General features: G+C 48.4%; 1 protein-coding gene and 1 pseudogene across 2 annotated transcripts in view; one reads left to right on the top strand and one right to left on the bottom strand.

Annotated features, from left to right (window-relative positions):
* Positions 1-11,069, bottom strand: part of LOC144806317 (uncharacterized) — a 91,028-nt pseudogene extending 79,959 nt beyond the window's left edge. The window contains exon 1 of the transcript XR_013605762.1: positions 10,954-11,069. The product of XR_013605762.1 is annotated as an uncharacterized LOC144806317 (transcript). The remainder of the gene's footprint in view (positions 1-10,953) is intronic.
* A 358-nt stretch (positions 11,070-11,427) lies between these two features.
* LOC144806324 (NACHT, LRR and PYD domains-containing protein 3-like) overlaps positions 11,428-19,083 on the top strand; it is a 131,245-nt gene continuing 123,589 nt past the window's right edge. The window contains exon 1 of the mRNA XM_078672712.1: positions 11,428-11,458. The gene's annotated coding sequence lies outside the window, so the exon portion shown is untranslated. The remainder of the gene's footprint in view (positions 11,459-19,083) is intronic.

A 19,083-nucleotide genomic window follows, 5' to 3' on the forward strand; every position in this document is an offset into this window, starting at 1 on the left:
GGCGGCCAAAGCGGCACAAAAGGGGGTGGTGATGGACGGAGCATCTGAGCCAATCAAACACTCACACCCAGTCAAAAGATCTGGGCTTGATTCATCGCCGTTCTTTAGCCCACTCCGCCACCCCAGTTCAGACATGGCTATATGCAAATCAGTCTGACCCTGTGCCTCATGGGAACAGTCCAGCCCGAACTGCCAAGCCATGTCTTCCCTGGACCGGAAACAAGCTTCCGAGGACCGGTTTCTGGCATTCCAGCCGTCATCAGCCCGGCTTGCTTGAATCCAGTGGCAAAGTGAACAAGGGACTCACGTCTGAGCATACCCTGCCACACTTATGGTGGCCAAAGTGGCACAAAAGGGGGTGGTGAGGAATAATAATAGGGCACTATCATGTTTCAGAATGCTGCCAGCCTCCCGCCTTCCACCTCGAGTACAGAGCCCTATTGCTAATATACGTGACTTTTATCATATACATGCCCTAGGATGCTACGCGTTCTCTGTGGTAATATACTGTAGACAGTTCTCCTAATTATGGGCGTTATCCGTGATAATGCACACTACCCAGTGTGAATATACACCCCCAATAATGGATATTGTTACCAATAAACACAGTCTCTATTGCGATATACGTTCTAAGTGCTGATAGGCGGTCCCAAAAGCCATATACGTACATGTCCCTGTTGGGAATATACATACTCCTTTTTTTCCTGTAGGGTACTGTTGTATCTTGAGTCTTCCTGCTGCTCAGCTAGTATACATGAGATGTGGAATGTTGATGAATGGAATGTGAATGTGTTGTGAATGTCAGTTGGGTGAGGGCTGAGCAGCAGTACAGCTGCTCCTGATGGGGTTTTATCATTTATAACTTAACAACTTATCATAATAAAGTAACCTAAATAATCTATTTGTAGTATCCATCTTCTTTTGATTACATCAGGTAACTTTTGATTGAAACCAGCTGAAAGCTCCTCTAGCAAAATGCAGGGCATCTCTGAAAGCGAGAGCATGTGCAGGGATCTCAGCCAACCGTTTTGAAAAGTGCTTGCCACCCAAAGTATCTGTTTTGTTTTTGTCTACCTGTGAGTATTTCTTTTCATGAAGCCCTAGTGTATAACCTCAAATCCAAGTTTACCTTTTGAGAGTTCTATACTTGACATTTCTATCAATGAACATGTTGAGTGTAAAACAAAAAGCTGTATCTTCCAGGGCTGCAGCCCTCCTTCCCTCTCTCCCCCTTCGACCCCTCTGCTTCTCTTGCCTCAGTCCTACCCCTCCCTAACCGCCTGTCCAACCCCAGCCCCCGCACCGGTCACCAGCACCCTTCTCCCTCGATCTCTCTTCAGCACCTTCTCTGCAACCCGTTCCCTCACCACTGATTTCGCTTATCCTCCCTCCCCCCGCCTTCTGTGCAATCTACACTGGTCCTTTGCTCTCACCAGTTCCACGTCCCTGTCTCCCGCCTGCCCTACTCTTCACCACAAGCCGTATCTTATTCCACTTTTTCTTCCCCTATCTTCTCCAGGATAGAAGAGACCATCTACCCCAGTGGTTCCCAAACTTTTTTGACCCGTGGCTCCCTTGACCTAATTGGCAGTTCACCGTGGCTCCCCACCATGTTTTTACCCGCGCACCGGGCTGCCGCAGCGCACCCTTTGGGAACCACTGGTCTACATGAAGAATCAAGCCTAGACGTGATGAAGGATTCAGAGGTTACCATCACTGTCATAAAGTTTTCTTTGAAATCACAAAGATCTTATAAAGTACATCTCAATGCATATATAGAGTAGTATAAAGCACTCCCACTAAAAGTAACTAGGCTAGAGAAAGGCTCAAGGAGCTCCTCTCTACAACCCTGGACTCACCGCCTCTCTACACACCTGGACTTACCTCCCCCCTTCTTGCTGGACTCACCTCCCCTCTACACCCCTGGACTCACCTCCCCTCTACACCCCTGGACTCACCTCCCCTCTACACCCCTGGACTCACCTCCACTCTACACCCCTGGACTCACCTTCCCTGTACACCCCTGGACTCACCTCCCCTCTCCCACCTGGACTCACCTCCTCTCTACAACCCTGGACTCACCTCCTCTCTACACACCTGGACTCACCTCCCCCTTCTTGCTGGACTCACCTCCCCTCTACACCCCTGGACTCACCTCCACTCTACACCCCTGGACTCACCTTCCCTCTACACCCCTGGACTCACCTCCCCTCTACACCCCTGGACTCACCTCCCCTCTACACCCCTGGACTCACCTCCCCTCTACACCCCTGGACTCACCTCCTCTCTAGCCTGTCCTCCAGATGTGTCATCTTCACGGCCAGTGCTTCCTGCAGCAACCGGACAGCCCTGCGGGCATCTGCAAGAAATGCATTCTTCCCTCATAATCGCCATCCGCTTAACTCTTTAACTGTGTGGTATTTATATTTATTTTTAACACTTTTACAGCTGCGCAGCAAATAGTGCCAGCTGCACCGTTTAGGCGTTTTACAGCTGCGCAGCAAGTAGTGCCAGCTGCACCGTTTAGGCCTCCTACAGCTGCGCAGCAAGTAGTGCCAGCTGCATCGTTTAGGCCTTTTTTACAGCTGCGCAGCAAGTAGTGCCAGCTGCACCGTTTAGGCATTTTGGAGCTGCGCAGCAAGTAGTGCCAGCTGCATCGTTTTGGCCTTTTTACAGCTGCGCAGCAAGTAGTGCCAGCTGCACCGCTTAGGCCCTTTTTACAGCTGCGCAGCAAGTAGTGCCAGCTGCATCGTCTTGGCCTTTTACAGCTACGCAGCAATTAGTGCCAGCTGCACTGTTTAGGCCACCAATCTGATGTACAGCAAGTAATGCCAGCTGCATTGTTTAGACCTTTTCACAGGTGCACATCTAGTAGTGCCTGCTGCACCTATTAAGCAACTTTCTCCGTGGGGACAGTTCAAATTGAGTCATGACTCCTGCTGCATCAGAGGTGGTCTGAAGATGACGAGGTTACTGTGCATTTTCTAGACATTGCTAATCATTTTGTGATCCACCCTATGCTCTTTGCCCTAACGTTAGTGTCTCATAGGAGCTTAGGGTCATATAGTAGTCTGTTGAGAACTTGGGCATTCATGGCGGCTGGTACCGAATATGGTTCTATTAGCAGGCTGGTACTAAGTTCAGTGTTCTCCAATGGTCACTGGGTGGTCATTTTTATTCTGTTCTACTTTGTCTGTGTTTGCTCTGTGATGGGTCCCTACTATTTGCAAATATTTCCCTTGTAACGTTTATCTAGTGCTAGGTGGCACCACATACTCCTAGATGAAGGGCCCAACAAATTCCCACCTCACTTCCCTGACGGCACATTAACTGAGTATTCTCACCAAAAACGTTTGGATTATGTGCCCCCTTTTTGCCCTTTTATTTCTCCTCACCACCGCTTTCCCAATAACACCCCTCTCATCCCTCCCCCACCCTTCTTCGCCTCATCTTCCCAACATGGCCACCTCTCGAGTTAAGTCTGGAGCCAATTGCTACAAAATCATTTATCCTCCCGACCAGACTAAAGCTACAATAAAACGACTGAAGCATAACACTATTGAACGTTTCCCGGACTCCCTTTTTGTTGATCAATTTTACAATGGTTGTCTTGGGAGGCTCAAAAACGATTTCATTTTCTTCACTCGCGACACCCCCTCTTGGTCCAACAGTTTTTACAATCCCCTTAACGTCACCTCCTCCTCCTCTATCCCTCATGGGAAACAACTAAAAATTTCCCCCTCTGAGTGCTTCAATGGCTATCTCACTATCTCACTCTATAACAACGGTTGCTGTCATGATCCAAGGCAAAGATGCCTGCCTCTCGCTCTTTGACCACCTCTTCCCCACCTTACTCCCCTCCTCTGCAACCGGGTTTCTCCCTGTCTCTCCTTCCAGCTCCACCCATTACCCCCTTTCTCCTCCGCCGACCCCACCCCACTCCAATGGGCTGCACTCTCGAGAAGCACAGGTCGGCCCTCTTCCCTTCCCGCCCCAACTTACCTCATCTCCTATTCCTCCCCCCTCACAGTATGTCCCCTCCCACATTACTTCAGCCTTACCACTAGCTAATACGCTCCTCGTCCCATCTGCACTATCACGATACTCCAATCTCTTCTCCTCCCCATACTTCTTCCTATCACCCCCCTTTTTAGTCCACCTCTCCTCCAACCCCATCCCCCAATTAACCTTCCCTATGCTCCCCTTATCCCTCCTCTCCACCCCTTCATCCCCTCGTCATTCATCCCGTTTTCGCCACATTCCCACTGCATCTCTCTCCTCCCTCCTACTCCCCCAGTACTGCTGCACTACCCCCTTTCCCCTCCTAGTAACCCCTTCCATCTCCCTCCCTCGGGCCCAGCAGGACCACTTCCTTTCCTCAACTTCCCTTTCTCTCAACCCCCCTCACTCTGCCAGATGACCGTTCCCTCACTGCCACCTCTCCTAACTGACAGGACCTCCACAACCACTGCACCTCTTTTCCTCCCAAACCTCCTACATTCCCATGACGCCACTCAGGCCTCCCCCCTCCTACTTCCCTACCGCCGTGTTCCGCACCTTTCTCCCTCTAAATTTGTCCTTAATTCCTCTTCCTCTTGCAACACCAACAATGACAACTCTCCCTTAACGCCCAATTCACTTACTCCACCTGTGAACCCCACACCCCAACTTACCTCCTGTCCCCCCACCTCTCCCCAACTTACCTCCTGTCCCCCCACCTCTCCCTGCCTTCCACCACCAATTCCACCCCCCCTTGTCTCAATCGAGCCACCCAACCTTCCGTGCTCTGCCTCATTCTCACTGGAAAATACGCTAGGCTCTCTGATCACCTCCATCTCCCAGCTTACAGCTGCCATTTCACTTTTATGCTCTAAGATCTCCACCCATCCATGCAACTCTACTCCCTCCCAACTTCCCATGAGATGCACCTCGCCCCCTCACCCCAATACAGCCAAGCTCAACCTCTCGTCTGCAAACGTCGTTAACTCACACAAGCCCTTGAACGCCACCCTTCTTCAACAGACATACCCTAGCAACCCCACCATCTACACTATTCCGACCATCACCTCTGTCAGAACAAAGCATCCACCTAAACCTTCCCGAGCACCCCCACATAAGTACAATATCCCGATCACCCTTCAGAGCCCAAGTGCCCCCGTCACCAAAACAGTCTTGACAGAGCTGCGCTGTATGCTTCACAACTGCAGATCTGCAGTAAAACACAAACTTGAAATCTCCGATACCATCACCCTTCACAAACTTGACATGCTCTTCCTCACAGAGACCTGGTTCAAAGATACCTCTCACTCGATGTTTGATCTCCTATTACCCACAGGCTATTCCATTTTTAGGAATGACAGAACTGACAACACGGGGGGAGGTGTTGCAGTCATCTTTAGAAACGCCCTCCAACTTAAGGCTTCTCCAATCAGTTCCTCCCTCACCTTTGAATGCCTTTCTCTTGAGCTTCAATTGAAACACCGTTCACCGCTCAGATTCCATATCATTTACCGCCCGCCTCGTAGTGGCCCTTTGTTTATAGAAGATCTCACTGACTTCATCAGCGACCAATACACACAAAGTGACAATCAGACCTTCGTGGGTGACTTCAATCTCCACTAGGGCGTACCACAAGACTCCTCTGCGAACTCTCTGGCCACCTTCCTCTCTACAAACGATCTTATCCAACACTGCATTGAACCAACCCACTCTAAGGGCCCAATCCTGGACCTTGTTATTTCTAAAGCAGGCATGCTTTCTACCACTACCCCAATTCATGTAGATTGGTCTGACCACCACCTCATCCCATTCTCTCTTCAACTTTCACACTCTATAACTCTTGGCCAACCCAAGAGGGCCATCTCCTGGTTCCGTGATGCCAAAAATATTGATGTCGGTCCCCTCTGTGAGTCAGCTTTCCTATCACTTCCAAGGCTAGACCCGAACATAGCTGTTGACGACCTCACCTCCCAATGCCTCACAGTTCTTGCAGCTGAAATTAATAACGTCGCTCCACTCAAAAGCAAAAGGATAAGGCCCACTCCCTCAGCACCTTGGTTCAACAAATCCCTTTATGAGGAAAGGAAGCAGCTAAGATTCCTGTAGAAGCAATGGAGGCAAGTGCCCTCCACAGACAATTTAGCCATGCTTCGCACAGCAAGATCCAAGTACCACAAGCATATCTTCCTTGAGAAAGCGGCACACTTCAAAACCCTCCTTGACTCCGCCAAAAATAGACCCAAAAAACTATTCGATCTCATCAAGATTCCGAGCTGCTCTCCCCCATCCTCCGAGGTGGAGGATTCTACTAAGAGAGCAGCGGATTTCGCTATTTTCTTGGATGAAAAAGTGAAATCACTTGTGGATCAGGTCGCTCATCCTACACCTCCAGAGGAGCGCAAATCCTTAGCCATTTGGCAGAGCTTTGACCCCATATCTGAAGATGCCCTTCTCAAGTGCATACGCGAAACAAAGCCCTCCAACCATTCTCTTGACCCTATCCCCAGTGCCATTGCCTTCGACTTCTATACCCATTCCCTTTTCTATTGGACCACTCTGATCAACCTCTCCCTCTGGCAAGGCTCCCTGCCTGTCTCCTTCAAAACTGGGCAGGTCACCCCTCTGCTTAAAAAGCCCACTGCTGATGCGAAGGACCTCAACAACTTCCGCCCCATCACTAACCTTCCCTTTCTTGCAAAGATCACAGAAAGATGTGTAGCTAAACAACTCTCTCGTCATATCAAGGACAATGATCTTCTTGACAACTGTCAGTCCGGCTTCATCCAAAACTGCAGCACTGAAACAGCCCTACTGCAAGTGGTTGATGATGCGCTGAGGATACTCGACTCAGGGGGGTCCTGTCTGCTAATTCTCCTTGACCTTTCTGCAGCCTTTGACACTGTCAATCACAACACCCTCCTCAATATCCTTCAACAGAGAATGGGCATGGAGGGCACTGTGCTTAAATGGTTTGCATCCTTCCTCTCTAACATATCTCAAATAATCAAAATAGCGAACAATCTTTCTTCTCCTGTGGCGGTGGGCCAAGGTGTTCCCCAAGGCTCTATACTTGCACCCACATTGTTCAATCTCTACTTAGAACCACTGGGAAACCTCCTAAGCAAATCCGGGATTCACTATCATCTCTATGCAGACGACACTCAACTCTACCTCAAGGTTGCCTCCACTCATGATCTCTCCATCCTAAGCTCTACTCTTGACTCCATCCAAAACTGGATGGCAACTCATCAATTGATTCTGAATCCCTCCAAAACTGAATTCCTCCTCTTCTCCTCCTCACCCGGTTCAATCATGGATGGATCAGATGAATCTACTAAACAATAAACCCATCATTGTCGACAGCGCAAAATCCCTTGGTGTCATTCTAGACAAAAAACTCAATCTAACTCCCCACATCAATTCTATTGCAAAATCTGCTCGTTACCAACTGCGCCTTCTTTGGGGAATCCGACGCTTCTTCCCGGAGCAGGACCTTATAAACCTGGTGCAATCGCTGGTCCTCTCCAGACTAGACTACTGCAATTCTCTTCTTACTGGCCTCCCCAAATCTCACCTGTCCCCACTTAAGTCTGTTTTCCAATCAGCAGCTCGCTTCATTTATGGGGCCAAAAGAAGCGATCACATCACACCGATGTTATCCACCCTCCGCTGGCTTCCCTTCGAGGCTAGAGCTATCTACAAGACTGCCTGCATTACCCACAAAGCCTTGCACTCCTCATCTCCCCGCTACCTGGCGAATAAACTGAAACTCTCTGGAGGCTCTAGACTTTCACGCAATGCGGAGAATCTACTGCTTGAACCTCCCACTTTCAAGAAGGAAAGAACAATGGCCCAATCCTTTTCAGGCAACGCAGTGAGAATCTGGAACTCCTTTCCACCTCAGCTCCGGACCACCGCCTCCTCCCAGGCCTTCAAAAGGGACCTCAAAGTTCTCCTCCTCCAGAGACACCTCCAAAAGTAATTCACGTCCTCTTGCTATTTGTGAGGAAGACTTCCCACTACTGATAATTTCTACTTTCCATGACCATGGAAGTGCCTTTCCCAGTGTATGCCTGTGGTTGGAGGGTCTGCCTTTTTGCAGTATTTTCCATGTACTGGTGTTCGGTGCCCTTTTGTAACATGCACACACCACTCTGCCCTTGTAACACACGGTTGCTACCTCTCACATGTTTTTACCTTTGATACTTGCACAAGTGCCACCTTGCCCACGTAACGCTTGTTCTTGTGCCTGAGTGTCTAGCACTTATTGCAGTACTATACCTCAAATTATACTCTGTTTTCTCTTATAACTGCACACTTGTCACTTTCCTCTTGTGCACTTTTGACTACCTCATGTATTTTTGGTTGCTCACAATTTTTACTCAAGTATTTTGTTTGCTCACAATTGTCACTATTACCTTTACTACCTCATGTATTTTTGGTTGCTCACAGTTTTTACTACCTCATGTACAGTACTGCCAAGTATCACGCATCAGGCGTGATGCTAACGCATTTCAGTGTGGTGTTCCGCAACACCGCACTGAAATGCATTATCACGCATTATGCCCACTGAGACTGGCTGCACTCTGCTGACAGCTGAAACTGGCTACCTTAACGCCAGAGTGTGCCAGGGCAGGCTGCTGCCTCTGCCTGCATTAATTCCCGCCTGGCGCTGACCACGTGACAGACAGTGAGGATCTCTGAGAAACGGCCGGGGACTCGACCGACTGGAGTGTTGTGCTGCTCGGTGTTCTGCTCAGTGTCGATACGATGTCCCCATCGGCCATTCCAGAGACTGAAACTAGTTGCGCTGGCTGCTGCAGCCAGCCTGAGCTGAGTGCGCTGTAAATTATTTTACCCGGCTGGCGTTGGACACCGCGCAGCCGGGACGGCACTGACTGACTGTCAATATTATGGACGGTGAGACTCAGAGTATCACTGAGTGGCACAGCGCGTCATAAGAGGCCTGGGCTGCATCTGGCGCTGCATGTGCGGGGAGAACACACTGCTGCTGTGCGGCTCAGTGGCTCTAGTCTGGGCTCACCACTGCGTTACTGACCCCCGTTCGGCTCTGAGACAGCCAGGACTGAGTGCCTGCCACAGCCAGTGGAGTGCCAGCTGCAGCAGTCACTGGACTCGACTCTGTCTGAGGCTAGTAGCAGAAGTTGAAGTCTGTTCACAACAGTAAGTACTACTATGTCGTAATTCTTTCTCTTACGGCGGCCTAACCTTTTGTGTCGTGTGTTTTCTCTTGTCACACACAGATGCACGCACTGACAGAGTTGAAGTTTTAATACATAGCTGCGAAGGTTTCAGATTGCCATGTGTGACATTTCCATAATTTTTTATATTTATGTGTTTCCCTCATCTTTATTGTTTGATTTTGCTTGCAAAAAATTTTCACTCATATATGTTGAAATGTCACTCATAATTCCACAGAAATTATGAAAATGTCACACATAGCACTCTGCAACCTTGGCAGCTATGCATGTATTTTGTTTGCTCACAATTGTCACTATTACCTGATGTAACGTAACGTATGCTTTTGTAATATGTTCTTTTTTAATGTTTCTCATTATGTTTCATTTCTGTTCCTAATGTGAAGCGCTCTGACGCCTTTGGGTAAAGTCCGCGCTATATAAAAATGCATAAAGTTCAAGTATTAGTATCCATGCCTTTCCCCGCTCCCCCTCGTGTGTGCGCATGCGTGAGTGACTAGCGTAGGGTGTGCACAGCCAGACGGGGGAGCGCCAATACACAGGCACAACCTGCATGAATCAGCACCCCTCCGACGTAGGGGGTGTACAAAAACTATCTTAATTGCTTTGTAAGCCAGGTCCTTAAATGCATTAGTCAGCCTTTTTGAGAGACACCCTAGTTTTTTCATCTCACTTAAAGCTCTGGTCTACATGCGTGGCCAGGTTCTTGAAGCACATAGCCTTGGCTGCAACACACAGAGACCTTACTCTCTCGCACACAGAGGAAAAAATAGAGGGAATATTGCTTGTGTGGTATTGTAATTAAATGAGTGACTGTGTTTATGATGTAATTAATGAGTGACTGTGTTTATGAAATCATCCCCACATTTCCCAGGTGTTGGAAGCCCTGGAGTAATATTTCACCCAACGCTCCTTGCATCATCACAAAAAAACATTAACAAAGCCAAATAGCTCTCAGATAACATGAGAGGTATTTGGCTTTGTCAATGCTTATTTAGACATGATGCAAAGCTCGCAAGCTGCTGTGCAACATGTAGGGTGCCCAGAATTTTAAAGCTAAAACCCGGGACATTTCACAAAAATAGAAGAAGGACTACAATTTTACTTCAAGCGATGAGAGCGCTACTCAGCAGAGAATTACAGAACAGGCAGTAAGAACATACATAAAATTAAATTTTTAAGCCCAGTAGCTTGCCTGTTAATTAAATTGCTTTCTTGAAACAACTGCTAAGTATCCCTGCTTTGTTAAACATGAAAAACACCTCCCACCGTTTTTAGGCGACCCTCTCCAAAAACGGGGACATGAGCTAAATTTCTTGACATTTTCTGGGACAGCTGGTTAAAAACAGGGACCGTCCTGGCCAAACAAGGACACCCGGTCACCCAAAACATGACAAAGAATAAGAAAGTCCCAGGCCGCGGTGCACTCTGGGGTTTGACTTTGAGCTGTGCAGCATGTCTAAACAAACATTGGCAACGCCAAGAGACTTTGCATGGGAGCAATCTCTTGGCTTTGCCAATGATTGTTCAGGACCTGTGCTCTGAGGACATAGATACAGAATTCACGAATGGTTTATAAAAATGCAGATCACACTGTGTCTTGTAAAGGCCTCGAGGAGCCTCCAGGAGGAGTCGACACAGGGTCTGAGGGATCGACGCTCGAAGGATGAGGGTCGATGACCCCTCCCCTCTGTCTCTCCAGGCTTCTCACCCCTCCCCCTCCCCTCTGACTCACCAGGCCTCACAGAGCCGGGAGATGAAGCTTCCGCTTCGAGGCGCCCCAGGGCTGCAGCTCCACCGTAGGCGAGTCAGACTCACTGGCTGCAGCTACGGAAGACGTCACTTCCGGAGGTAGTGAATTCGGATCTGCGTATGCGCCACTCACTGGCTACGGATTTATGGGGCAGTGAGCGCAGTGGACGTAGTGAGTGTAGATTTGCGCATGCGCAACTCGGGTTACGCAGTTGTGAAAAGATCGAATGTTAATAACTGCGCATGCGCGCACCTTCAGTTGCAAGTTGAGAGGGAGACCTTTGTTTAAGGGTCTGCGCATGCGCAGCACGGCATGTGATACCTTGACAGTTGTCAGCCAGGGTCTGCGCATGCGCAGTGCGACCAGTATGTTATCCGACTACTGCCCGTAGGGGTCTGCGCATGCGCTGAGGGACCAATGTAATGTCCTGACAGCTGAGCCCTGACCTCAGGTTTGCAGCAGACAGAGCAGGATCCCCGGTGCAGGGGTGAGTGCAGCGTCATCACTGTTTGTGTTTATGGGATTTCACAGCACCAGAGAGAGCTGAACCAGACCCAGGCTGAGGGGAGTCACTGGACACCCAAGGGGGGGTGGGCAGAGGAGAAGGATTCTATGGGGCCCACTGGTGGGGGGGGGAGGGGTGAGGGGCAGAGGTAAACGATTCTATGGGGCCCCCTGGGGTGGGGACAGGGGTGAAGGATTCTCTGGGGCCCCCTGGGGGAGGGAGGGGCAGGGGTGAAGGATTCTATGGGCCCCCTGGGGGGGCAGAGGTGAAGGATTCTATGGGTCCCCTGGGGGGGCAGAGGTGAAGGATACTATTGGGCCCCCTGGGGGTGGAGGGGCAGAGGTGAAGGATTCTATTGGGCCCCCTGGGGGTGGAGGGGCAGAGGTAAAGGATTCTATGGGGCCCCCTGGGGTGGGGGCAGGGGTGAAGGATTCTATTGGGCCCCCTGGGGGGGAGGGGCAGAGGTAAAGGATTCTATGGGGCCCCCTGGGGTGGGGGCAGGGGTGAAGGATTCTATGGGGCCCCCTGGGGGGGGGAGGGGCAGGAGGTGATCAGGGAGCAGGCGATCAATCAATCAGAGGTTAGTGAAGCTGATAGAGCGCGCAGGTCACCCGACTAGTCTTACCATCTTCACCTGGGCCCATACGCATGACTAAGCCTAATAACCACCAGGTGACTTTGGCGCCAACTCTAATCAGTGATTTATGAATTTCGTTTTAGGACCTATACCATTGTCTTACCAATCCTTATCATCGGTACCTAAAGTCCTACGGGATCAAGGGAGTTAGCAAGAAAATAGGTAGAACAATAATACTTCATTTACCTTAAATAACCCCAAACTCAGGGACGATTTCAACTCTTTATCTATGAAAATTATTAAATGTCACAGTCCAAATATGCAAGATCAAAGCTCTTTCAATTAGGAAGATAATGATGAAAGCAATAATATGCAAAGAAGTTGTGAAACTTAATTTTGCCATTTAAACAAAGGTAGGGAAGAGAAAAGGGATGACAGACGATAACATACCTACATTTATTTATATTTACCTAAAATAGTGTGAAGACCAACCCTGGCAACGGGCTGGGATAAAGGACAGAACCCCGAATACACAGGTGCCACCAAGATAAAACAGGTGCAGACCAGAATCAGGACAGGTAAAGCCAAAGTGGATCAGGACAAGACCACCATAGGTTAAGACCGACACCCACAGCTAAAGTTGCTCCACCAGCGTTACAACCCTCTCTACAGCTAACAGTCGAACCCCAAATGGGTCATCAAATCTTCTCCCTTAGAAACACCGAAATTGCTATCGATTTTTCTGACAGTGCTCGGCCAGCACCTCTGCTCTCGATCGCCTATTGAGTGCGTTGGGCAGGGGCGGCTGGTGACATTTGAAAGTGGTGGGCGTAAATACTGCGCTGTGGCGAGCGCGCGCAGCGAGCGAGGCCCAACCACCTATGGGGGATTCAGGGGTTCTCCCACGAGAACATTTTGAAAAAAGAGTGGGCAAATGGTGCCTTCTCAAGCACATTTGAGAAAGAGATATCTTGGCCAATACATCTCTGGGAGTAGCCAGACAAGTCTCTTTGCACTTGCACAGATACATCTCTCTCCCTGCATTCGCATAGGCACAGTCACCCTACACTCATAGACCCATTACTCACTCTTACCTGACACATCACTAAGCCAGCATTCACCCATCCACATCACTCACTGTGGACTCACACAGGCACACTGCTCAACCTGCACTCACACAGACATCACTCACCCTGGACTCACACAGGCACACTGCTCACCCTGCGCTTACACAGACATCACCAACCCTGCACTGTCACAGACATCACTCACACAGGCACACTGCTGACCCTGCGCTCACACAGACATCACTCACCCAGGACTCACACAGGCACACTGCTCACCCTATACTCACACAGACATCACTCACCCTGGACTCAAACAGGCGCACTGCTCAGCCTGCACTCACACAGACATCACTCACCCTTCAATGCACTGCACTCAATAGGTTTCATGTCTTTCAGCCTGTCTAGGCCTGACATTGCCTGGTGACAGACTCCAGTACATAAGACCACGTCAGCTGGGGCCTCTGAGCAGCTGGGGGTGCTCAGCACAGACCCAAGAATGCAAGCAGCCCCTGCAAGCAGCCCCCCCACAGACACTGGTGTTGTTATTGTAGGATGTTCGTCACTGCAACAGCCTGCACTGCAAAGGAAAGTGGGTGTAGATGCAGCAGTCAGAATAGAACCGTGGGTCAATGTGCCTGCTCGCGCTCTGCCCAAATTTAATTTCGTTCGTTTGCGAGCTTTATTCTCATATCAGACCCGCCACATGCTCTATTGTCAGTGATGCTTTTTATGGGTCTTGTCTGAAATCACTGCCCCAGGGATTTATTATCCGCTTTCTAGTAATAAGGGATTTGCTGTCTGGCAGGTTTGTACCCAAGTGGAACAAAGAAGTGACGTGAGCTCTTCGTGCCCAGAGGTAGAAGCACACCTCCGGGAGGTATTTGGGGTTTGTGTCACTATTTCTGTTAGGATCCTTCCTAGCGCTGCCTGAACACGCTCCCAACCCAGACATCTCTGCCACATTAAGGCTTGAGCATTGAATTCTGCCATAAATACAGTCTGCCTCAACGGGGACCGGCGCCAGAACACCAGTACGAGCGAGCGATTATAGAGTCCACGCGCTGCAGCTACCAGTGCACACATAATGCACAGCGAGTGAAGCGCATTGTCCCTCGGTTAAAGGGCTGGCCAGTAATCGGAATGTGCAATCACTGCTAGCGGTAGTGCAGTAATAAACGAATACGTGCAGTCCGGTGACAGCAGTCGACGCCAACTGCTTTATGAGTAGAGTACACGCGCTGCCCAGTAACTAAAGTGTGCCCCCAAGACCCAGTGCAAGGGGTACAGAGGAATTATCAATGATTGTAGTGTGCGTGCAGTGCTCCGTGAGTGTAGCATTCGCTCACTGCCCAGTGCTAATTTATTCACAGTTAATTAAAACCCTTCAAACAGTCACGGCTCGCAGTACTCGCGAGGGGGGGGTGGGGGAGTTGCGGGGAAGGGGGTCACGGTGGGGGGTGCGCCAAGGGAGAATAACATTGAGAAAACTTACATGACCGCCTCTTCACCTTGTCCGCGTTGGCGCCTCATCTTCAAACAGGAACCGGAACAGGAGCAGCAGCACTGAGTGGCAACCCCTAAGCCAATCTGCAGCGCCAGGGCACAGTTACTCCTCGCCCGCAGCACGCCCATTAGGAGTCCGAGGGGCTCCTAATGGGCATGAGCTAACAAGTAAGAACACAAATGCGCATGAGTAGGCACGGTGCGAAAATTCGCCCTCTGTCCCCACTCATGCGCAGTTGTGTTGTGCTTCTGGCTGCTGCCCCCATGTCTGACAATGCATGTCAGTCAACATGACGCCAGACCCCCCCCCTCAGTCTCTGAAGGGGGTGGGCGGTCTGACGTCATGCTGACTGGCATGCATTGTCAGTTCTTCCTCGGCGTCGGTGTTTGAACTTGTAAACTATTCAGTTTACTTAAGTTCAGAAACGTCGGAGCTGCGGGCGGCGAGGCTACACCCCCACGCCCCAATGGACGCACCGCGCCTGGCGTTGGGTCAGTGACAGGTCAGCTATTCAGACAAGTTGGACAAAACTAACTAGCTAAGCATACTCTAGTTATACTATTTTTCAGGGCAGTGTACCACCCCCCAATGTTGCAAGTGTAAGGATCCCTAATTTTGATTGGACAAAAGACGAGGAGAGGTCATCACACCATATCAAAATGAAACTTTTCTTTAGAATATTGAAATTAGCGTTCCCGCCCATAACTTTATTTTCCCATGCACGTTTATTCCACCCAACAATGGATGTTCTAATAGTCAATACAATGTTATAATATAACTTCCTTTTGAGAGTTCAGCAGGTCATCTTCCCAGGCGCATCTCAGTCAAGACTGTCCCTGGCACTCATTCAATGCCATGACTTGGGCTTTCTTGGTTTCTTCTGCGCATGTCCAAAATGGGTACAGTGGGATTTCATCAGGCCCGAAATGTGATACATGCAAAAATAGAAAACAAACAGTTTTAGAACAAAGAATAAATGAATGTTCTGTATACCACTTATCTCTACTCTATTCCCATTACTTTATTTTAACTATAGCGTTAGGGGTTAAGCAGAATGAACAATTTAGTGAAAGCAGCAAAGCAAGCATTATCACGTTATGACATAGAGAACCCATTTTAGGTTCTAGTGCGCAGAAGCAAAGTTTCACCCTCAAGCGAAAGGTACATCATGTCACATGAGTATGACTGACGCATGCGCAGAACAGATCCTGCGTTGTGGCGGCCATATTAATGCAAAAGGATTACGGTTAGTAAAAGCACATAGGCAAGTTTCCCTTAGATACTAAAAATGTCACGTGGTGCAATATTAATAAGACAAAACATGTAGTTTAGTAGGTTTACAAGTTATGTAGAGAGGGCTTAGTCCGAGCAAGTTGCTTTTCATGCGCCACCTTGTTCCATCAAAGCACAGCTACTCCACCACAAGGGTCTCGATGTGCTGGGGGAGGGGGGATGGCTCCGCTGAGTGCTGGGGTCATCCAAAGACCCAGGTCTTGAGGTCCTTGCTGAACAGAAGCAGTGTAGGGATGGGCCGGAGGTGGAGTGGGAAGGTGTTCCAGGTCTTGACCGCGAGGTAGGAGAAGGCCTTTTTCTCCAGTCCTGGTCTTGTAGATGCGTGGGACGGTGGCCAGAGAGAGGTCAGGTGATCGGAAGTGTCTCTTGGGTGCGTGGAAAACGAGGCGGTTGTTTAAGTATGATTGTCCGAAGTGCTGGAGGGCCTTGTATGGGTGGGTGAGGAGCTTGAAGGTTATTCTTCATTGAATGGGGAGCCAGTGGCAATCTCAGAGGTGTTGGGTGATGTGGTTGCAACGGGTGATGTCTAGGATCAGTCTGACTGTGGCGTTCTGGACATTCTGGATTTAACGTAGTCGTTTCTTGTAGATTCTGGCATAGAGAGCATTGCCGTAGCCCAGTCTGCTACTGATGAGGGCGCGCATGACCGTTTTTCTGGATTCGGATGGGCTCTATCTGGAAGCTTTTCAGAGTATACGAAGGGTGTTGAAGCAGGCCGAAGATACGATGTTAATCTGGCCTTTGATTGTGAGCGATGAGTCTAGCATTAGGCCAAGGTTTCGTGCATAGTGCTACGCAAATAAATGATGGACGGAATGCTGAATAAATCATACATTCACCTCCAGTCAAGAGATCTGGGTTAAATCCATTGTTCTTTTGCTCGCCATGCTACCCCAGTTTAGACCCAATCATATGCAAATCAGTCTTGACCCTGTGCCTCATGGGAACAGTCCAGACCGACCTGCCAAGCCAAGTCCTACCTGGACCGGAAACAAGCATCCTGGGACCTGTTTCTGGGTATTACCCTTTATCAGCCAGGCTAGCTTGAATCCAGTGGCACAGTGAGCAAGGGACCCACGTTGGGCATACCCATCACACTTAGGGTGAAAAGTGCTATGCAAACAAATGATGGGCGGAATGCTGAATAAATCATACATTCTCCCCAGTCAAGAGATCTGGGTTGAATCCATCATTCTTTTGCTCACCATGCCACCCCAGTTTAGACCCAACCAGGGAGGACCTGGCTTGGCAGTTAGGTCTGGACTGTTCCCATGAGGCACAGGGTCAAGACTGATTTGCATTTCTTTTCTACTAGGTGGCGAACCCCCACATACACAGCCGTCAATTTAGTTACACCATTAATCACTGGGATTTTGCAGTGCTTGAATATCTGTGTCTTTCGTTTTATATACCATTGCAGAGTCTTATATCTGATTTTTTTAAGGTGTTTTAGCAAGATGTAAAAAATCTGCAGTATCATAATCCCATAAAAAAAACTTTTTTTTAAATCTTTAATTCCATAGCATCCTGAGGATCTAGTGAATCTAAAAGTGCTGTGTGCAAAATTCGTAAAATATTACATTCTTAAATTATGAAGGGCTAGTCCACCTTCTTTCAGTGGCCTATATAAGGTGTCTAGTGCTGAGCAAGGGGATTTATTTGCCCAAATAAAAGCTATAAACATGCTCTCTATTTCCTTAAAAAACTTCATCTGTAGAGCCACAGAATCAGCAGCGAACATAAAATTATATAGTGGTAAAACTGGCATCCGAATTAACCCAATTCGACCCCATAATGGAGAGGCAACTTATTCCATTTAGTGAATAGTGCCATAATCTTACTGGAAAGGGGGGTTTAATTTAGTTCAAATAAGTTATTAATATTTTGTGTGAAATACACCCCCTGATATCGCTTGGTTCTGGAATTAATTAATGGATAAAATGTGTGCATTAAAGTGTCTTGTGTACAATTACAAAATAAAATCTCACTTTTTGATTTATTAATCTTATAACCTCCCAGGTCTTAATACATTTGAAAGATTGACAAAACTCTTTTCTGATTTTCAATATCTGGTTTTAAAAAAACAGTATATCATCTGCGTATAATTTAATGGGAGTCATACCATCTACAGGTGGATTTATATTTGGTGAATCACGAACAGCGATAGCTAAAGGTTCAATGAAGAGGTCAAAAAGAATGCGTGATAAAGTGCAGCCCTGTCTTTTTCCCCTATGTATCATGCATGTTCCACTATTTCTAGTATTTATAGCTATTTGGGCTTTTGCTCTCTTGTACATACCAGATATTAACTGAATCAATCTAATAGGAAATCTTTTAAAAGAATTATAAAAAGGCTCTCCCAGTTTACCAAATAATCACCTGTGCAGGCATGTTTTTCCGTGCAAAATAATCTAAAGCTTCAATTAGAAAGATTGTATTAAAAGATAACTGGATTACAGACACTAAACCGCACTGGTCTGAGTGGATAAAAGTTCCCATGACCGTATTGATTTGGTTTGTGGAAAAGTAAATTTTGCCATGTTGTATGTGCCTACGTGTTCCCCATCTTATGCTATATGTGCATGATCGATATGCATGTATTCCCCTCTGATCGATTAAAGACGCAATTACAGTTGTGTCCATCTCTAGTATGCCAGTTCCCAGTTCTCGTGAAAGCAACGAGTATTAGGCCTATGTTGCCACATTTTACAGTATGCACGTTAATTCATTGAATTGTCCCCGTTTCTAGGCCTCAAAAGGGCCCGGACACCAGATTCAGCTCCTGTCTCCTGAACCCTCTCCGAGGAGCGATACAGCCCCCACCTGCATCCCTGACCCTTCACTTACTTCCTGCCTCGCAGTGCCCGGCCCGGCCTGGCTCTGCCTCCCAGTCTGCCAAGAGTATGTTATGCTTCTAGTTATCAGTCCAGCCCTCCTCCTCTGCATTCCTAAGCTACTGAATCGCATCAATAGTTTCCGTCATAGTCTAGCCTTAATGTCTCCATGTAAGAGAAATACTGTATTAATATTCATAGAATATTCCTCGCACACGCAATACATGTAGAATTATGCATGCATCAGTCTTAGTGTCTATTAGCCTTTGCCCTGATAACTTTTGGATTCTATCAACATGTACTCCAAACACTAGATACTAGATATGCCTTAG

Source organism: Lissotriton helveticus, assembly GCF_964261635.1.
Source record: "Lissotriton helveticus chromosome 1_1 unlocalized genomic scaffold, aLisHel1.1 SUPER_1_unloc_62, whole genome shotgun sequence".
NCBI lineage: Eukaryota > Metazoa > Chordata > Amphibia > Caudata > Salamandridae > Lissotriton > Lissotriton helveticus.